The following is a 19,986-nucleotide window of genomic DNA, read 5'->3' as shown; positions in this document are numbered from 1 at the left end:
GAGCATGTGATGTAACTGGTGAGCCGCTGACCCGACTTCACTTTTTTATTCATAATACATGAAACCTTTTCTCACCTGTGAACGTGCGTTAAGAACGTTAAGAAGTCAACTAGACAAATTAAACCAGACTCGGGAGCGATTTCGTTTAATTTCGGAACAATTGGGAGCGAACTCGAAAACATCGATTGGGAGCGAAACAGGTAGTATTTTTTTCTAGCGTACATTTAGTTCTTTCTAACGTTATTAAAAACGTCCACTGATTATGTCCCCGTGTGTTTTAAAATGAAGTGTACCCAGCAACGGTTTTCCAAAACCTAAAATCACTGACTAAATGCCCTGAAATCATTTTACAGCTTTTCGAAGGAAACTGTTTATATAATTTTTAACCTCTACAGAAGAGAGCATCTTTTAGAAAACTTCGAATCGAACAAAACGAAAGCATACAACATTAGAAGCTGAACTGAGTTTGGTTTGGCTCAATAATCAATAAAATTTCGCCTTTTGTAAGTGGCCTAAAAGTCAAGATTGCCTTTATTTAGAATTTTTTACTTTGGGTGTTGGTTGCCCAAATAAACTTATAAAAATGTTTTTAACGAACAGACGCTTTAAACGTGCATGTTGGAAAATATCTGCTCAGACCGGTTTTTAGCTTACCTCAAGTTTGGTATGATTTTGGCGACAGCGATCGGTGCATACTTGATTTCTGCAGTAGGACAACTTTCCACTGGTTAAAATGCTCTGCATCCACAGTGTACATATACACACATTATATATATATAAAGAAGAATTACACCACAGCAACAACGGTTTTAAAATATTGCCTTTAAACTAGTTTCCAGGACCGCTTGGGGCAAGGGCTACCTCGTCCCCAGTCGCCCACGGGATAGTATGGTAACTATTTAAATAATGATTAACTAATAGGCTTAGCGTGGTAACCCTGCCCAGTACTACGTCATCGTATCACGCGACGTGAAAAAAAAACATGGCTGACGACGAAAAACTTAGGAGTGCATTGACGAATTTGTCCATGGCCAGTCCACTTTTTTACCTTATTAAGTTTGAAGACAAACGTTTTCCCGTGGTTGGCTCTAGTTTTAGCAACACAACCTTTATCATGAAATATTTTGGAGATGAAGTCGAAAGTGGTGTGGTAAGTTAATTAAGATATTTATTAAATCCATTTTGAAATCACTGGCTATCCTTGCAATCTGATTGGCTCTCAATGGTGCGATTTATTCACGAATCGCACTATTTTTTGCTCTAAATCGCATCTTTTTCTCAGCCATTGAGAATGGGACAGTAAAACAAAACAACAAATCAGATTTCAATATTAGTTTAAAGTAAACAATAAAATTTCAGGAAAATGAAAGGCAAAAAGCCATTGTGTGGAGAATTTAGCGACTAGTATTGCCAAAACTTTGTTGTTATTGTGGTTTTTTTTTCCAAAAAACTTGACGAATGTAATTAATTACAGTTTCTAAATGACGATTATCAGCTCCTTCAGGCTGAACACCTTCTTTAATGGAAGTTTCCAACTTTCAGTGTCCATTTTGATGAATATTTGGGCGATTTTTCTTCAACATCTGCTCAAAATCCGTATGATACCGAGTCCAGTAAAACATAAACAAACGAAAACCACACAACAACAAATTCAGGGCCATCTCAAGAAGGTAGATGTTTCCAGGTTTCTGGTAGTTTCAAACGAAGCAACAAAAGAGCTCAACTCTGTCGCTGTGAATAAACATAGTCAAAATACACCCCGCTCCACAAAACAGTGAATGAATGAACGTCTTACGAAGCTGGTGTTAGTCCCGCCATCTTGGAAATATCTTGAAACAAATGGCGCCGCAAGAACTTGACAAGGTCGTGAGTATTGAGTCCTTCGCCGAGGTCACAAAAAGAAACGGAAATGATAACGAGCTGGACTCCCTTAAAATCATGCCATTAAACGGTATGAAAGAAAAAAAACGTACCATCCACTGTGCATCGTGCACTCGAGGGAGTTTCACAACTCAAAAGAAATCCATCGCAGAATTACGCAGGATGCACCTTCAAATTCCTTCTCCAAAGACAATGAAAAGTCTCAGCCTCGACCACAGAAGAAAGAAAGACCTTCCATCATTGATTCAAGCGACGAGAATTGAACTTTTATACCTGAAGCAGACTATTTTCGTTCTGACTTCAAAACCGCTTGTTTCTTTGTCATGCTCGGATGAGTTTTCGTCACATGACATCGTTTTGCATACTAAATGAGACGTAAAGGCGTTTCCGGTTCCGCTTTTTTTTTTAACAAACCGGCTACTGGAACAATACACCAAAAGTCTAAAAATTAAGGCGATAAAATTGTGCGATTTCAAAATGGATCTAATAAAGTGGCAATTGAACTTCATGTCGTGCAATTTTGGTCTGAAATCATACTTGTGATTTCAAATCGAACTCGCGCTACGCGCTCGTTCGATTTTGAAATCACGCGTATGATTTCAGACCAAATTGCACTCCACTCAGTTCAATTACCATTATATATCTATAGATATTTTCATCGCAACATCGTGCAACGTTAAAAGCTTACTCATCGATTGCAATGACTGCATTGATTACTGATTAAATGACATTTATGTGAGGAATTAAGGAAAACGGAAAAAATATGAACGACTATTAAGTTTTGTTCATCAACAACAACATCATCATTGGCTGTAACTGCTGCCGTCGAAGTCGTTAAAGCTTTACATACAGACATACTTTCTGCCTTATGGTGCGCAGTAAAGGAATTGCAAAATTCTGATATGTTTATGCGGGCTTGTTGAACTGCAGATTTGTCTGACGAAAAGTCTGTGCTTTCACGCGAAAACATACACTAACGGTGGGTAGTCAAGGCTTGCAAACATTATGCAAATTTCCGCATGTTTACTGATGATTGGATTGGAAATCGTGTGAATCCTCACGTTAATCCCTGAGATCACCGCATATTTATTATTTAATATTCAAGACATCTTTTACATGGTGATCTTTTCCTATATTCTTATTACCTTTGTGTTTAATTAAGTAGTGGTATTAAAAGGAGAAAATAGATAGAAGCTCGTCACTCTTAGAGGTTAAAGGGTTAAACAGGAATTTTCAAGCAGTACTGTAGACGATTTGAGCTCGACGACACTCATGAAGGTAGCATTGTTATGATTTTAGATCAGCATTAGATTACACAAGCATTCTCTGAAGGGTGTTTTCACTAGCGATGGAGTCAGAGTCGTAGTCGGAGTTGTTCCCATTTTCTTCCGACTCCTCTTATGACTCAGTCGCTTATGATCCAGTGAAAACTAGATTGTCGGAGTTGGAAGCAGAAGTGGAAGAACCAAGCAATCACAATGCTTGGAATCGAGAATTTTGACTGCTTTATTCTTCCACTTCTGCTTCCGACCCTGACAATGCAGCTTTCTCTGGATCATAAGTGACAGAGTCATAAGTGGAATCAATATTCTGCTTCTGACTCCGAGAGTTTGATTTTCACTAGATCGTATTGCTCTGCGCTTCTGATTACAACTCCGACTCCGACTCCATCGCTAGTGAAAACCAGCCTTGAGATATGTCATCAGATACTCAATGATGTACAAATTGATGGCACGATGTGATGATCGTGCCGTCCATTTCGATTTGTTCATTTCTACTAGTAACAGTGCAGTGCTGTTTAGACATTTCTGCCACTATGGCCATTTCTTGAATGGCTCCCTATTTAAAAAGCAGCTGTAAAGCATTTTCAAAGTGTGTTGAAAAGCGTTGACTATCAACGTGGCTACATTGATTTTTACTTGTCTAACACAGAACTATTAGTATACGTTTTCGTGTGAAAGGTCACAGTTTCACATGCAACATAATCCAAGTCTTTGGACATGTCCACTTCAGCTTTGTAAGGTACCTGGTTTTTTCTGACCTGCCTCAACAAATAAAATAATGTAGGCATTATTAAGTACCGTATAAGCTGCATGTCATTTACATGATTTATAGGGTCATTCCATAGTAATAATGATGTCTGTTGTGGACGGGAAATAGACATCTATCTTGTTGTAGTTTGATAGGAATTCATGTCATTGTTCCAGTGACCTACTGAGACTTAAGCACTCTCTGAAAGCTATATTTGCACCAGCTTTGCTTTTCTCCGGCATGCATTTCTAAGATCACAGAGCTTCAAGCAATGACTGTGCGGAGGGGAACAGAAATTTTGGTACATTTGGTTCTTATATTAATTCTCTGAATTCTCAACTGTTACCCCAAGTCCTATAGTTGCCTCCTTTTCTTCAATTTATGGTTATTTAAAAGATCACAAAAGAAAACACAAGTAGTTAGTGTCCTTTCAATGCAATAGGATGAGAGAACATCATCTACTGTCATGGAAGCGAAGTTGCATAGGTGAAAACTTTTCCATTTCCAGACAACAATTTTAAATAAGCTATTAAGCTTGTGGTAACATTCTCACTTTAATAACTGTGCTACATTTTCTCATTGGCTAATAAATACATCCAGCTTTTTTGGAATGTGTGACAGTGAGAGGTTTACAGGGTATATTATTGTGACAATGTTACAAGCTGAAAAAGTGCCTGATTAAAATTTAAAGTAATTGTTCGTTGATGCCATACATGCAGCATAGAGCAAGATCAATAGGAAGGGACCTTCACAGTTTCATCATTTCTTTGCTGTTTTCAAAAGAAGCCCCTGATTCAGCATAGTTTTCCAATGTTCGTTCCATACATGTAAATCTATAATGAGACTCAATTTTTTCCTTGTACAGAGCTGTGAGGATGAATGATTTTTTTCAAGGACTCAATTCACTACAATCAGTGCCTGCTTCCAGAAACGCTCAACTAGCAGGCCAGCGATTGAAGGATTTTTTCAGTCAGGCTTCTCAGTCAGTAACTAAGCTGAAAGAAGAAAGCAAGACAGAAAAAGAATTCAATTGCATTGTTGCAATGGAAGTTTCAATACCTCTCTCATCTGGCTGCTGTATAATAAACAAAAAGACTGCAGATGTTTAGGACAAGAGATTAAAACTGTCAATTAAATATGGAGTGAAAGGACTTGTGATAGGTAAGAAAGTTTTACTTGTATTAAGTAATAAATTGAGGCATTTCATTATCTCATTGCCAGAGCCCACAGCGCCAAGTCTGGAATCGTATCCAGGGTTGTCATTTTTTTAGTCACCTGTAGTCTTATTCTCCACACCCATAGCAAATTTGTTACTTTGTGGGTGAATTCTCTAAACAACAGGGAATTTCATCCGTAGCATCAAGAGAAAATCAAGCAAACTCAGCCGTAACAGGTGTTATGGCTTACGGCCCTTAATGACAGCCCTGGTATCAACTGCACATGCATTACAGTACGGCAGATTCAACTTTCCTAACTCATTAAGTATGAATATATATGTCATCATATTGGAAAGTTGGGCACATATTTAAGAGCAGTTCTCTGAGAAAGTCAAGCAAAGTTGGAAATGGAAATCTTAAACTCCCTGCTCATTTTTTGTGTGGAGATATGTTGCCTGGAAGGGTGAATGAAAACAACCATATTTGGGCCAGCTGAATTACTGTTGCCATGGCAACTGCCATTAATCACGGCAGCCACAAGCCCATGTTTTGTCCCTCAAAATGGGTAACATGACTGTGTGTCTACCTCTTGCAAAGATGCGAGTCAGTGCTAATAAAATTCCACCAGAGAGGAGACCTATGCCTCTGGATGTGAGCAGTGGTTTCTTTGCGGGAAACGTTGCGTGACATCCCAAAAAATGGTTGTAGAGGAGACAAATATTTAGTGTTGGTGAATGGAACTGTATATCTGTCACTTAATTTTGTAATCATAATCTATCATCTAAAGCATTCTTGATTCTTAGATCAAAGTTGTCAGAGCGTGGAGTGTGGACTGGACTTATTCCAAAATTGTAACTCTAAATTAGGCTTTTACTTTGTGTAGAAGACACAGATGATGTAACAAAAGCTTTAGGGGTCTTTAGGGCTTTCGAATTCTGATTAGGTATTGTTTCACGATTTTTGTTCTATTGTTTTACGTCTGTGTCTTCTACACAAGGTAGATGCCGATTTAAGATCTGGAACTTCCACTCCACAATGAAGGTGGAGGAGGGTTACTTGAGTGATTCCAAAATTAAGATCCTAGACTACCACAATGATAACAATAAATATTTTAGGTGACTTTATGTAATGTTATTCTACTAGTTCTGGTTTCTACTGAAGACAAAGAATCAATGGAAAAACAGCCAAGGACTGCCAGTAAGTTCTGAGTTATCTGCAAATAGTGTAAGGTGTTTTCCAGCTATTGTTTTGTTAATGCAATTGGATCTCTTGAAACACAAATCTGTGTCGATTTGCTAAAATTTCAGGTGCAAAAATTTCAGCTGCGAAAATTTCAGCTTGACTCTTAAGTTAAATGAAAGGCAGTTTGAAGTCTATAAATGGTGCTAAAATATCCATTTAAATGCTGGCTGCACACTACACTTGGTTTTCTGAGGCACAATCGTCTTAACTCATCTTGGGCCCGAGAAGCATTTTATGCTTGGTACAGATTTACTGCTGAAAACACCAAACTTATACCTGATTATATATGTTTGTCATCACTTAGTTAAGCTGGAAATCTCACCGAAACGGAACCCTATTAGGGGCATTAGTGTCCAGCAAGGATCGTACTCAGCACCGTGCTTGGGCACCAAGTGTGAACATAATCTAAAATGTATTTTAAGAAAACGACAAAACCTTTAAGTTTATAAAACATGTTTTCACATAAACTTAGACTGCCATCCTCAGTTAGTCAGAATACAAAGCTATGGAAGCTGAATTTATAATAAATAGAAAATGCTAATGTGAAAAGTAGTAACAACGGAATGAAGTATAGCATGAAATTGTGGGAATCAAAAGATAGTTTAAGGTTGACTTGGTGTAATTGTTGATTCAAAGAGGGTTGTTCTCTCTGAATATAAATAGCCTCTTTTATCTTAAAGTTGTACTATGACAAAAATCGCATCTTTCCTATCTAAGCTTTTTTAAAACATGAACAAGAAGTCTGTTTGAGGAGAAAAATGCTGTTTACTTTTTTCAAATAATATTATCTCTTTTCGTTCCAGAGATATTCAAGCTTTTAAGGTATGCAAATTAGCCAAGTGATGACATCATACACTCAACCAAATTTTGATCAAATATGATGAAGAAAGATATCTCAGCCAATTTTTATCAGAAATGTTTGATTCTTTGCAGTACGATTCTACTAAACGTGCTCCACAATAGAGGCTTAACAGTTTTGTTACCCTGGCAACATACTGGGCTCCAGACCTCCCCAATATTAAAGGCTTTTCTGGCCACCTTTGGCGTTCCATTTTGATATTTGCTAATGATGCCTCATATGAATGATCAAGCTAGCATATAAATATGTTAGCTCTTGTTCATGGCCTCGTTTAACGTTTTTTGAGCTGAAAGTCATTAACATGTCGAAATCAAGTGGGTGGGGACTGCAAAAGATTGAGTTGCCATGGGAACAGACTTTTTTTTAAAGCTGTAAGTGTTTCCTGTAGAACTATTAGCCTACCAAGTTTCAATGGCCTGTGCTGCAAATTGACCAAGATAGCTCCATTTATATACTTGATATATTATTGGGTTGAGTGTATGACGTCATCGGCCATCTCATTTGCATATTTTGCACACAATATCTCCGGAACTAATGTAGATATTTGCAAACGGTAAACAGCGTTTTTATTCTTTCATGGAAGTTTATGTGATGCACCTAAAAAATCAAGGGGTAAAAATTTGATCATGCTTGGTTCCTTGCCCCCGAGTGGGGGATAGAGTGGGGGATTTGATCATAGTACCACGATAAGTTGAAAACTGGTGGAGGCGTGATCTAAAACACGAAAACAATCTGCTGAACACGAGGCGTGACGATGGTCAGAATTCTGCAGATGTTTGAAAATGTGAGAGGCCCTATCACTGGTTAAATGCTCCTTCACACGCGTGGAAAAATGCCGGTCCGTTTTGCCAACGTAACAGGCATTACAGCCCGCACATGTAAACTTGTAAACCACACTTGAACGGAGCCCGCTAGGGATAGCGTCTTTCACGCCGAACATGTTGCCGATCTTAAAAGAAGAAAAAACTAGTTTGATATCTAAATCCTTGCAATAGCGCTCAATGAAATGGCCAACCTTTTTTGAGTAACAACAGAAAAATGGCCTATGTAGGATAGCTTAAAGTAAAACGCAGGTGAGGTGGTGGGAAGGGAACCCAGAGGACAGTGATTGCTTTGGGTCGTAGTGAAATAACGATTTATAGCCTTTTCAATTAAGTGAGCAGGAAAAAGTTTTTTTTTTCAAAGGATATCCATAAACTTAGTGATATCCTCATGAAACCCTAACCAGGTGTTATTAATCTTGTAGGCACTGTCAACGAGAGTCTTAATGAGACTGCAGGAGTATGAGGTAAAGCTGAAATAATTAGTTAATAGACCAGAGAAGGTTTTCTTATGGTAAACTCTAGTTAGAGAAAAATTGGGGTTATTGTTATCGATCAAGACGTCTAAAAAGGGTAATTTGTGACTGACCTCTTTTTCCATAGTAAACCTTATGTTAGGGTGCCTTGAGTTGAGATAGTCGAAAAATATAATGGCATCGTGCTCTGAGTGAAATTAACCAAAGGTTTTCATGATGTCCTATAAAAAGGTTAGCTAGAACGGGAGCAAGTGGGGACCCCATCATGGCTACCCCATCTATTTGATCATAGAAAAAACCGTTGAATAGGAAATTAGTCTGGGCGGTAGCTGTAGTAAAGAGGCTGGTAGGGTCAGGGTAAGGATTACCCTCGGAAATGTAGTTGACCACTAAGTCAATACACTCCTCAAGGGGTAAATTAGTAAAGAGACTTTCCACATCAAAAGAAACCATAAATTTACAAGACATGGATAACGATTGGATCTCCCATAAAAAAGTAAAAGTGTCAGTGGCACAGTGATCAGTTGGAATGTGAGGTGCTAGGAGATTGCATAGGTACTTGGCCAGGTTGTAATTATATGTTCCAATAGAAGATACGATGGGGCGGGATGGCGGCGTAGAGTTAGGTTCACGATCCTTGTACATTTTAGGGGAGCCGTAAACTCTTGGTGGTTAGGAGCCTTTGGGATAGATGTTCTCGTACACACTAGTTTTTTCTTCTTTTAAGATCGGCAACATGTTCGGCGTGAAAAACCCTATCCCTGGCGGACTCCATTCAAGTGTGGTTTACAAGTTTACATGTGCGGGCTGTGATGCCTGTTACGCTGGCGAAACGGTCCAGCATTTTCCACGCGTGTGAAGGAGCATTTAACAAGTGATAGGGCCTCTCACATTTTCAAACATCTACAGAGTTCTGAACATTGTCACGCCTCGTGTTCATCAGATTGTTTTCGTGTTTTAGATCACGCCTCCACCAATTTCAACTTAAGATAAAAGAGGCTATTTATATTCAGAGAGAACAACCCTCTTTGAATCAACAATTACACCAAGTCAACCTTAAACTATCTTTTGATTCCCACATTTTCACGCTATACTTCATTCCGTTGTTACTACTTTTCACATAAGCATTTTCTGTTTATTATAAATTCACCTTCCATCGCTTTGTATTCTGACTAACTATGGATGGCAGAAGTTTCTGTCGAAATATGTTTTATAAACTTCAAGGTTTTGTCGTTTTCGTAAAATTCTTTACTTGCCTACTACTGTCAAAACCAATCTAAAATGTATTATTGTGATAATCGTATCAATAACAAAATTCTCGAATCTGATTGGTTCTCAACAATAGATATTTGTTTCTTAATAGACCATTTTACAGTTGTCTGCTCAGTGACCTGGCCTTTGTATGGCAGCGAGGCTAGAGTTGACCTGGTTTTGATACAGACCTCACTGCTTTTGTTGTGTAAAACAAGTTGTCCTGATGCTAACTAGGTGCATTTACATGACAAAAGCAGTAAGGTCTGTATTAAAACAAGGTCAACTCTAGCCTCGCTGCCATACAAAGGCCAGGTCACTGAGCAGACAACTGTAAAATGATCTATTGGACTGCCATAATACTCGAACTGTCCGATTTGACCTGTCCGATTACAAGGTGTTTGTAATCGGACAGGACAAATCGGACAGTTGGGTAGCCAATGAAAAATGAGTAAAAATAACCACTATCCAATGAATTGTTTGTTCTCGAAAAACTTCCGGTGTAAGACATTTCCGCTTCATGATCAATTTCTTTGCCTTCAGAATCGTACAATTAATTTGCCTGGAAAGTTTAATATTATTTTTTTTATATTGAAAACTCAAAAAAATGTTGACTTGGGTATATTAAAACATCTTTTTAGCAAGGTTCTCGTATTTTGTTATCGATACGATAATTGGTAATACGATTTCGTGTCGTACAATTCGGGGTAATAAGGCTCGTAATTTCAAATCAATTTGAAATTACGGCCCTCTGAGGAAATCACTCGCCCGATTACTCCCTGAATAGTACTCCACTCCGTCCTGTTACCATTACAAGTCAGCTTATTTTTGCAGCAATATTAAACTATTGTATTGTTGTTTTTGTTTGCAGAGGGGGAAAAATCTCCATCCGAGGGTACCTCACCTGGCAAAGCAATAGTTGAAGGAAAAAATGTCCCACAAGACTCGCCAAATATCTTGTCCCAGTGCGTTACAACAATAATTACTTTTGCTCAAATTCAACTTAGACAACAATCCTTATCCCTTTCCCATGCTTAGGGTCAATCCTGAAGGAGTTATAGTTTTAATTTATGGTAGTCCTAATGATGTTTTACTGATAAGCCAACGTATACCATGGGGCGATGTTGCGTTTACTGCTGTTTGGTTAGTTCTACATTACTCTTTATTCCCCCCCCCCCTCCCCCGTGCTTTGAGTCACGTGAGCGGTGGCTACAGTACTGTGGCTCATGGCACTTCATGGGGGAACCCTTGGTACTTGGAGTCCCCAGCAGTTTTCTCTCAAAAGGACCATCCACGTGCGTCCAAGCTTGATTGTTATAAACGTGTGAGCATTGCCGTTTAATGGTACATACGCTTGTACGTATTTGTTAAACAACAGATAATGGTGCATTCAGTTTTGTTAGGATAGCAATTTTACGAAAAAAGTAGTTTTTAATAAAAGCAAAATCACGGAAAACTAGCAAACGGTACATAGTCATATTGACATACGTATTATTCCTCGACAAATTGCGAGTAAAATTCGAAAGTTTCAAGGAAATCGGGTGCGAAATGGTGATGTTATTAGAGTTTTTATGGAGGCATACACATCGAGAGCGATAGTACTTGATTCGAGTTTGTTTATATTTAACAATTCGTACCGTGGTAATTACATATAAATTTGATCACAATGCTAAACTAGATGCATATTTGCGTTCACTCGGGCCTTATGTTGGAAAGAAACATTTTCGTGCCTGAATTTGCCTAAGTTTTTAATGGAATTATTGGTTTAGCCTGTAACTGTTTTCTGTCTTGGTATAGAGATGCAGGTCAGGATGCTTCGTATAGAGATGCAGGTTTCTCACATATGTATACTGAGCTGAAAACAACATATGTTATGTAGTTTCAAGAGTTTTGACCTGATTAAATTTTGTTTTGCGAGTTAAGGGGTTGTACTGTAGCGCAGTGAGTCATTTACCAAATAAGCTTTCTATCATCTTATGTTTTCTTCCTTGGTTAACAAAAGATTCCAGGCTGAGATGGCTTTCAATTATAACAGCTTCAAGTGCTAGGCTGATTACATTTAACCCACGCAAGAAAACCAGTTGTTTATTTTTGTTATCACCAAAAGAAAACAAAAAGTCACTACCAAAGCTTATTACCAGATGAACTATTAATTTTATGGGGTCGTTAGAGTGGTTCTCATGAACCCGTGAAATATGCTTAAGCATGTTTTGTACTAAATTCATCAGTAGTACCCAGGCTTATTGAAATTATTCTAATCAAAAAGTCCTATTTTCATTTGCCCTTGAATGAAAAATGACTATTTAGTTTGTAGCAGTTGATAATGAACAAAAAAATTCGGAAACTAATAATTACAGTAATCTGCAAATTTTCACATACATATGAAAATTATCTAAGTGTTTTCATTCTGTATATAAGCAGTGAGGAAAAAGACAAACTGTAAGATTATAATAGTTTTAATATTTTTTCATATGACTATACTTCTAATTACAATGATAATATTTCAAGGGTATAATGGTAGAAAAACAACAATTTATTTGTAAGGAATCAATAGTATGTCAAAGTTCAAATTATCTTTGTGAATCATATTCATATCTTATAAAAATTGGCTGGCTCCATTGCTTTATAGTCTTGTTTTTGTCTATAATTATTCATCAATTTTTTTCTTTCGTTTCTGTCAACTACTTTACATGAACATAAAGCAAACTGTATTCTGTAATGCCCTGGAGTGTCATATTTCTCTTGTATTTTGCTAAAGGCATCAACAAGTAAAGCCATTCCATTTAGTGTACTGAATAGGGGACGCGTGTGTTTCATTATAAAGCAGGACGGAATACATATATTTTGATTTTTTTGTGGGTTTAAAGATACAACTGATGTAATACGAGGCAAATGATATCAAAACCCTGTGCATTCACCATTATTTATTATATCATTCTCAAGAATTGACTTATTGACTTGCTCTGTAGTTAATCAGTTAATATTCCTTCACTCTCAAACCAATTGTCTAAATTTACTTCAGTTCCACAAAAATCTACAGTTCTTGGAGGATTAGCTGGTGAGAAACAATGAGCTCCACACATACAGCTCGAAATGCCATGCCTTTCAAAGCAAGGGAACTCCGAAAGAGGTCTTGTCGAGCATAATTTTGGCACAACGTCTGTGTCACATGGCGATCAAAGCTTTCCGCAGCGTTATTACAACGGCAATGTGCAAGTACACAATTATTCGGCTCTTCTCCATGACTCGAACTTGAACGCTTTTCAAACTTTCTGAACAAGTTTACATCTCCTTCATTTGATATACGTTCCTTGAATTCTACTTGATTGTAAATTCATTCAGCAAATTCGCTTGCTTCGCTTTCAAATTTATCATTCAACTAATTTTACAAACGGCGCGCATGTCATGTGATTTCCCACTTGTTGTTGTTTTCGCCACATCGATTTCCGGTCGCTTTGTAAAATTAAAACCCAATAAAATTAAGCTATAATTTCCAAGTATACAAACGCACCGAATTTAACAAAACAATTATTCCATTCGCGATTGTTGGATATGAGATTGGTTATAGCCAACTCGGCCCTACGGGCCTCGTTGGCTATTTACCATCTCATATCCAACGCGCGCTCATGGAATAATTGTTAAGTATACTCTGAAAATAATGCACTAAACTATCAAGGGACGGTACGTCGAGAAGAACACATGTACCTTAAGGCTGCCCTACACCATGCAAATCTCTAGCATGAGAATCAAATATTTTGAACCCTATATTACTGTCACAATAGATTGCAACAGCAATACACCTTACTGTAAATATGAAATTGGTGTAGTTTTCAGATATGGGCAACTCAAAGGCTCTTCGTAAAGAGGTACAGTATATATATCCTTCTATAGCAATTTCTTGGTGAACAGTACCAGAGTAGCTTTCACTCTATGCCAGTTGATAATCAATATTAACCACATTTAATGCTGTTGGTAATTCTGACTGCATTAAAAACGCCTGTCTGGCTAATCGTGACAAACGAATAAAACTGATTTCCAATATTCATTATTTGTATCAGATCATTTGCGGAGCTGATCCCCCGTGTGTGACTGTAAATCAAAGAGCACAAACTCATTGCAACACATTGCAATGTCCTGCATTCAATCCTAAAACTTACTCATAACCTTGCCTATATGGAGCTGCTATTGTTTTATTTAATAGTTTTCTAGCATTTACATAACAGCACAATGTAGATGACATGGGTATACATGAAAGAATACGTGCATAGACAAATTCTCTAACCTTTCTGCTCTTGTTTCTTTTAAACTTTTCAAACTTCGTATTGGTATTCTGCTTGGTTCACGATCACGTCTACATACACGCGATTTGCGTTTATGCTGCTCTCGATTAACAAACAAACGTGGGGAAGGAACGTGTGACGAGCCCTAAGAGCGTCTGCGTGGAAGGCTACTCGCGGCTTGACCGCTCGCTTTTAGCCGCTCCGCTACCAAAACGTTATTCCGCGCGCCTACAATACCGCCAGCTACGCAGGCTAGCAAATTTGCTGCACTTCCGAGAAGTGACAGCGCATTTTCTTCAGACGCATTGTTAGAGCTGGCATCTGTGCTACCTGGGCCTTGGTAAGGGCTCGGGGTACTCCCTTATATGGGCTCTATAGGTATGTGCGGCCCCAAAGGGTATGGTTTTTCAGCCGTTTTGCTCATAAATGGGGTATCGATTTTAGCTGATTTTGGCCATTTTGATCATAAATAGTGTATGGTTTTTGCACTCTAGCCTTGATATGGGTATGTTTTTAAGAAGAAGCCACTTTTTCATCATTATCGAAAAGAAAATCAACAAAAACCCGTCACAAATTATGTTTACGGTAATTTAACATTAGTCTGAGCTAGTGAACTTAGTATAACGCAGGTCAGAAACAGGGTTTTGATTTAAGAGTCAGGTCATAAAAGGGGTTTCGAATTTTTGGTCAGGTCATTAACAGGGTAGGGAATATCGCAGATTTTGGTCATAAATAGGGTAAGGGTTTTGGGAAGCGGGCCGCACACCCCCACCCAATTTTTCTGGGAGTACCTCCCCCGGGGAAAGGGACATTCACGGCCGTGCAGTCTTGAGTAAATTTAAAGTCAAGAGCTCGAGCTCGTGAAATCGATCTTGCAGGGGAAAAGGATAACTGATCGATCTGATCACTTTGACGGTATGGTAAAAGTGACAACGCATTTTCTTCAGACGCAGTGTTATTGCCAGTATATGCGCTACTTCGGCCGTGACAAGGTCTCATTTACAGCCGTGTAGTCTTGAGAAAATCTGAAGGCTGGAGCTCCTGAAATCGATCTTGTGTAAGCAACAGATAACTGATCACTTTGGATACGGGTGGTTTGTTGACTTTCACGTAAAGCCAAATTTATTTGATAGTCCTCCTCCTCTGGTGTTTGAGACACAGGTATCGAACACCTTAAAGGCTAGCATATAGGACCAGGTCCTGGAAAGGTCACCCCTTTCTTCGCCCAGAGCTCTTTCACTGTATTGGATCTGCTACTTGTGCTCGACTCAAACGATGAGAGCTTCTCTTGTGAATCATGTTTTTGAATTAGTCCTCGGAGGTCGTCGTTTGGGCCAGGTACAGCCCCATGGAAAATCTTCGCGATCTTTTTGGCGTCTGTGATGATTGCCATCCAGTTCATTACCTCTCGGCCACTCAGATAAGAAATATACTTCTCCTTGTTGCTGTTAATCAAGCGTGTGAGAAAAATGTACGTTTACTGGACTGTATGTTTTCCAGCAAACTATCGAGTTCCTCTCTTAATTCTTTTTGTTTTGATTTTAGAAGCTGAAGATCAGTCTTCAAGTCCTTGATTTGTCTTTTCTCTTCCGGATGCCGTTTTATATCTCCACATGGGCATGCTGATCGAAGTACAGCATTCATTCACGCAATTTGCGCGTGTATGGCCAGCCGGCAAATGACACTTCGCACAGGTTGTTCTTGTCGAATCTATTGGTCTCTGTAAGGACTGCTCAAGTGAAGCTATTTCATGAGTTTTCCTTGCAATTTCAGCATCTTGTTTTCGAATTTGTTCTTCTTTAGACCGAATTAGATTTTCAACGGGTGAAGTATAGTGATAACTTTGTTCACCGATGTAGGAGGTATCAAGTTGGCGTTCGCCTTCAGAAGTGGCAGGTGGACATGGAATCTCAGTTTCAAATTCTTTCTTTCTCTTCTTCGGTGGCGTGGGAGAATACCACACCTCGGCCTGAACATTGATTCTCTTCCAGTCTGTTCCAGGAACATCTCGGGCAGACTAAACAGTTCACCCATGAGGGCTTCTTCTAAGTTCACGTAGCAGTTTTCATCGTCAAGATAACGAACACGAATTTGATCGACGCTTATATCGTGAAATGTTTCGGTTATATCTTTCACTCTACTTATGAATCCGTAAAAATTGAAATCTTTTGTTGAAGAAGTGAAAAATGTTCTATGTAAACTTGGAAAAAGTGCTCTATTACTTTTATAAAATAATTGTCAAAAATACGCGCGAATCTAAAACGTCACAACCGTGTTTACATACTCTCATCTGAACGCTGCTATCGACCAGTGAGAGCGCGTAGTAGTTCAGTTATTTTATAAAAGAACCTATGATGTTGGGGTTCAGGCTGATCAAGTTCTTATTTACTGGGTGCTTAGTGAGAAATCAGCCTTAAAATGTTCTTTTTTTTTTTTTCCAGCAATACTATGCATTATACATTACTAGAGGTTTAATTAACATACAAAGTTTTATTATTTACACTAAAAAACAAATTTCAAATAAAAAATGAATAAAAACTATTTCCTATATAAGCAAACATTAACAATTAAAAACTCGACATCAAGTTGTTAAGTAGTTTTAACATTTCATAACATTTCTTAGTTCTCACAACAGCACTTCAAAATGAGTTACTGTATCGCTTTCTTATTCTGGCATCCTCTTTCTTTCCATATAAGAAGATGTTTTATTTATCATGCTGAATTGGTTCTTTAGTATATATATGGTGCTTTATGGGCCAACTTCCAGCCTGCTGTTCTTAATCCACTTGTTGTTATATGCAGGTGTTTACTGTTGTTCAGGAAGCCCCTGATATTAGGACACAAATCAAACAGAATTTGTTTGGCTTTGTCTTGCAAATCAACTTGGATGACTCTCATATACGTTACGCATTTCCTGGGATGAGCATAAGATGTCGTTCGTAAAAAGCGCTTGAGACGTATCTTAAGTAGGACTTCATGTGTCTCCTGAACATACTGAAGAGAGGTGTACTCAGGATAGAGGTTGAGTTGGGGCTGGTAATAATTAGCAAACTCAAAAAAGAAAACAAACAAACAAACAAACAAACAATTTTTTATTATTTTAGCTACGAATCTCAGTGCAGTCATTATGTCTTGGTTACGCATGTCATCTTTGAAACTGAGGTGAATAGTGGCAGAATATTTACCGAGCCGCTCCGTTTGACAAGGATTATGCTTCCACGATGCCAAGGGGTGCAGCTCTTTTACTAAACAGGTTGATCTTATTATGCGTAATAGACCTCTTTAGCTTGTACGTTTTGTCTTTTCACAAGTTATGCCGACAAGACATCAAGCGTGAACCCTGGCCTCTACCACCCGCTGCTCTGAAAGATAAAGGTTGCTTTGGGTATTGGGCATTGAAACTGCAAAATACAATGCAATGCTTTGCTTAGGTGACCACCAAACAATGTCTCTATATCCTGGGACACATCTTTATGGGACGAACGAAAGAAGTTCGTGTCGGATTTTAATGGCTTCTTAGCATCGAATGGCTTGTGAGCCACCCTCTTAATATCATTCTCAGAAAAGCCTACACGAGACGGATTGCCTGCAAACTAGTTTCAGTTTGTAACAAGAAGTCTATTCAACTAAGAACTTCAGGTAGAGAGGAAATACTCGTATAGAGTCTGGCAAATAAATAAATAATGATATAATTAAATATAAATAAATATACAATGATTACATATAAACAGAAACTCATGAGCCACTCTATGGGTCTTTCCGAAGAAATCGAAGACGCGACGATTACCGCTGAAAAAACGAAGATCTTAAGATGGAAGCGAAGGTTTAAAAATTTGCGTAATAATAACTACTTATCAACCGAGAGTGAGGTCTTTACGGCGAAATCTCAAACCGAGACCTTGCCGTTTGTGCTTTCGCAAAAGCTGCATGAATTCTCTGTGGAAATTGATTATTTTTGACTGCTGAGTATATGGTTTTTTGTTTTTCGTTTTTCGAACAACCTTGCCCGCGATTTTTATAGCTGTACTGAGAGTAATAACTCAGTGCCAAATTAAAAACGATGTTAATGGCAGACGTCTGCTATAAACATCGATTTTAATTTGGCACTGAGTTATTTCTATTCACAACTTTTGAACTGTTAACTGTGCCACGCAGTAACTGATCCTTTTGGATTACAAATATTTATTTCATTATGAGATTTTTATAGTATGCCGGGGCTAAGAAAACTCGTCCACTACAAAACCGAAACATTATTTAGAATCGCTTGGCATTTCTGAACAAATGTCGAGTACTCTCACAGGGTTTTAACCGCAATTTGCGCGGACTAAAGTCTATGAGAGTTGACTCCGGAGCCAGAGCACGAATATTTTCTAGAGTCGAAACAACGAGATTTTAAGCCTTGCGATTATTGTATGCTCCAAATTCGAAAATTTACTCAACTACAAAGCCAAACATAATTCTTGAAATCGCTTGACATCACTTGACTAAGCAGAACTGAATGAGCTGTTCCGTGGAAATTCTATAATAATTTCAGACTGCCGGTTATCCTGGGTATCTAATTTGGAAACATTTCCCCGCTGCCGGGTATCTATACTCGAGTATTTTGTCACAGAAGAGAAATACCCCCCAAACTATATTGGACCGTTCATTTTTTAAGAGGTAGGGGGTGGTGGGGGGGCGATGGGATTTTTTTTGAACTGTCATTAAAAAGTTGCATGACCTCCCCAGTCATCAAATTTGTTCCCATGACTCCCCCAATTGAGGTAAATTTTTTCGGTGACTCCCCCTCCCCCCCAAACCAAAAAAATCGTCAATTAAACCAGCTATACATACTCTACAGTCACACAGCATCTTTTTGGCATTATCAAGGTATTACAATTCATACTACAGTTGATTCTGTCTCTTTGAACTGTATACTATAAAGTCAGCAAAAAAGAAACGTGCCAGCTCGCTCTGAATTCGTCGAAGAATCAAAAGAAAGAAAAATTAATTTCTGATCTTCTGGTTATGGCTCTTCCCGACCACACAGCAGCACAAGCGACGAGGAAGAGCTTAAAGAAGATTAGTAGGGAGAATCAATGTTTTAACAATAACTTTAATTCTTCAAGATAGTTTACAGGCCTTTAGCAGCTTGCAGGTAGCTTTGGCTATTCTGGTCGAGCAACTGCTATGCTAACTTTATTGTATTTGATAAGTTTAAAGGGAAAAATGAGAAAAAAAGATTCAAAAATCCAAAAATACAGAGATGAAAATTAAGTAAATATAAAGAAAGAAACCATTTTTTTTTTGTTCATTAAGTTCCGTAGCTTTAAAATTGTAGTCTGTAGCCGTGGAAACGTTAAAAGCAGAAGGAACGTCTCTAATACATTTAAAAACTTTCTTTGTTTGTTTCTCTGGTGATACATTTTTTAAGAAGAGTAAAACATATCCCATCTTTAAGTATTACTAAAATATTTTACGTGACCCCCCTTTTCCCTTTTTTTTTTTTAGATGCGCCCTCTTTAAGGCCGTTTTCTTTTTGGTGACCCCCCCCCCTCCAAATCCCACCAGCACCCCCTACCTCCTAAAAAATAAACGGTCCTTATATAAAGTAGGTTTATGCGTAATATTTGCTTTTCTGTATAAACTTATCGTTAATTAGTTCCGCACTTTACTTAGAATTGTAAACTTATCGTAATCTGCAGGAAATGTCCTAAGATAACAATGTATGAATCTTAAATGTAGAATAATTACAAATTCATAAATGTTGACTTAGAAAGGAACTTCTCTCTAAGTGTTAAGATCAGTCATTGTCTAGTATTTCGTTTCATATCGATAGTTTATTCATATTACCTGTTCTCAAATATGGAGTAGCTTATTTCCAATTAACACCATTATTTGCCTACGCCTTGAGCAATTTCCTCGAACTTATCTTGAACGGAAGATCTACACGTTTAGCAGTTTCCTTTACGGATGTTGGTATTGATAAGACTTGACTTAGTTGTTTAT

The 19,986-nt window shown here is 38.1% G+C and overlaps 1 pseudogene across 1 annotated transcript; it reads left to right on the top strand.

The window, feature by feature from the left end:
- Positions 1-959: 959 nt before the first annotated feature.
- Positions 960-12,338, top strand: LOC110046015 (uncharacterized; annotated as a pseudogene). Its single transcript, XR_016201893.1, has 5 exons — positions 960-1,145; positions 4,534-4,539; positions 4,780-5,073; positions 6,213-6,266; positions 10,590-12,338. The product of XR_016201893.1 is annotated as an uncharacterized LOC110046015 (transcript).
- Positions 12,339-19,986: the final 7,648 nt, after the last annotated feature.

The sequence above is a fragment of the Orbicella faveolata genome, unplaced genomic scaffold (assembly GCF_042242905.1).
Source record: "Orbicella faveolata isolate gen_17 unplaced genomic scaffold, um_ofav_v1 contig_35, whole genome shotgun sequence".
Classification (NCBI taxonomy): Eukaryota; Metazoa; Cnidaria; class Anthozoa; order Scleractinia; family Merulinidae; genus Orbicella; species Orbicella faveolata.
This window is presented reverse-complemented; position numbering and strand designations above follow the sequence as displayed.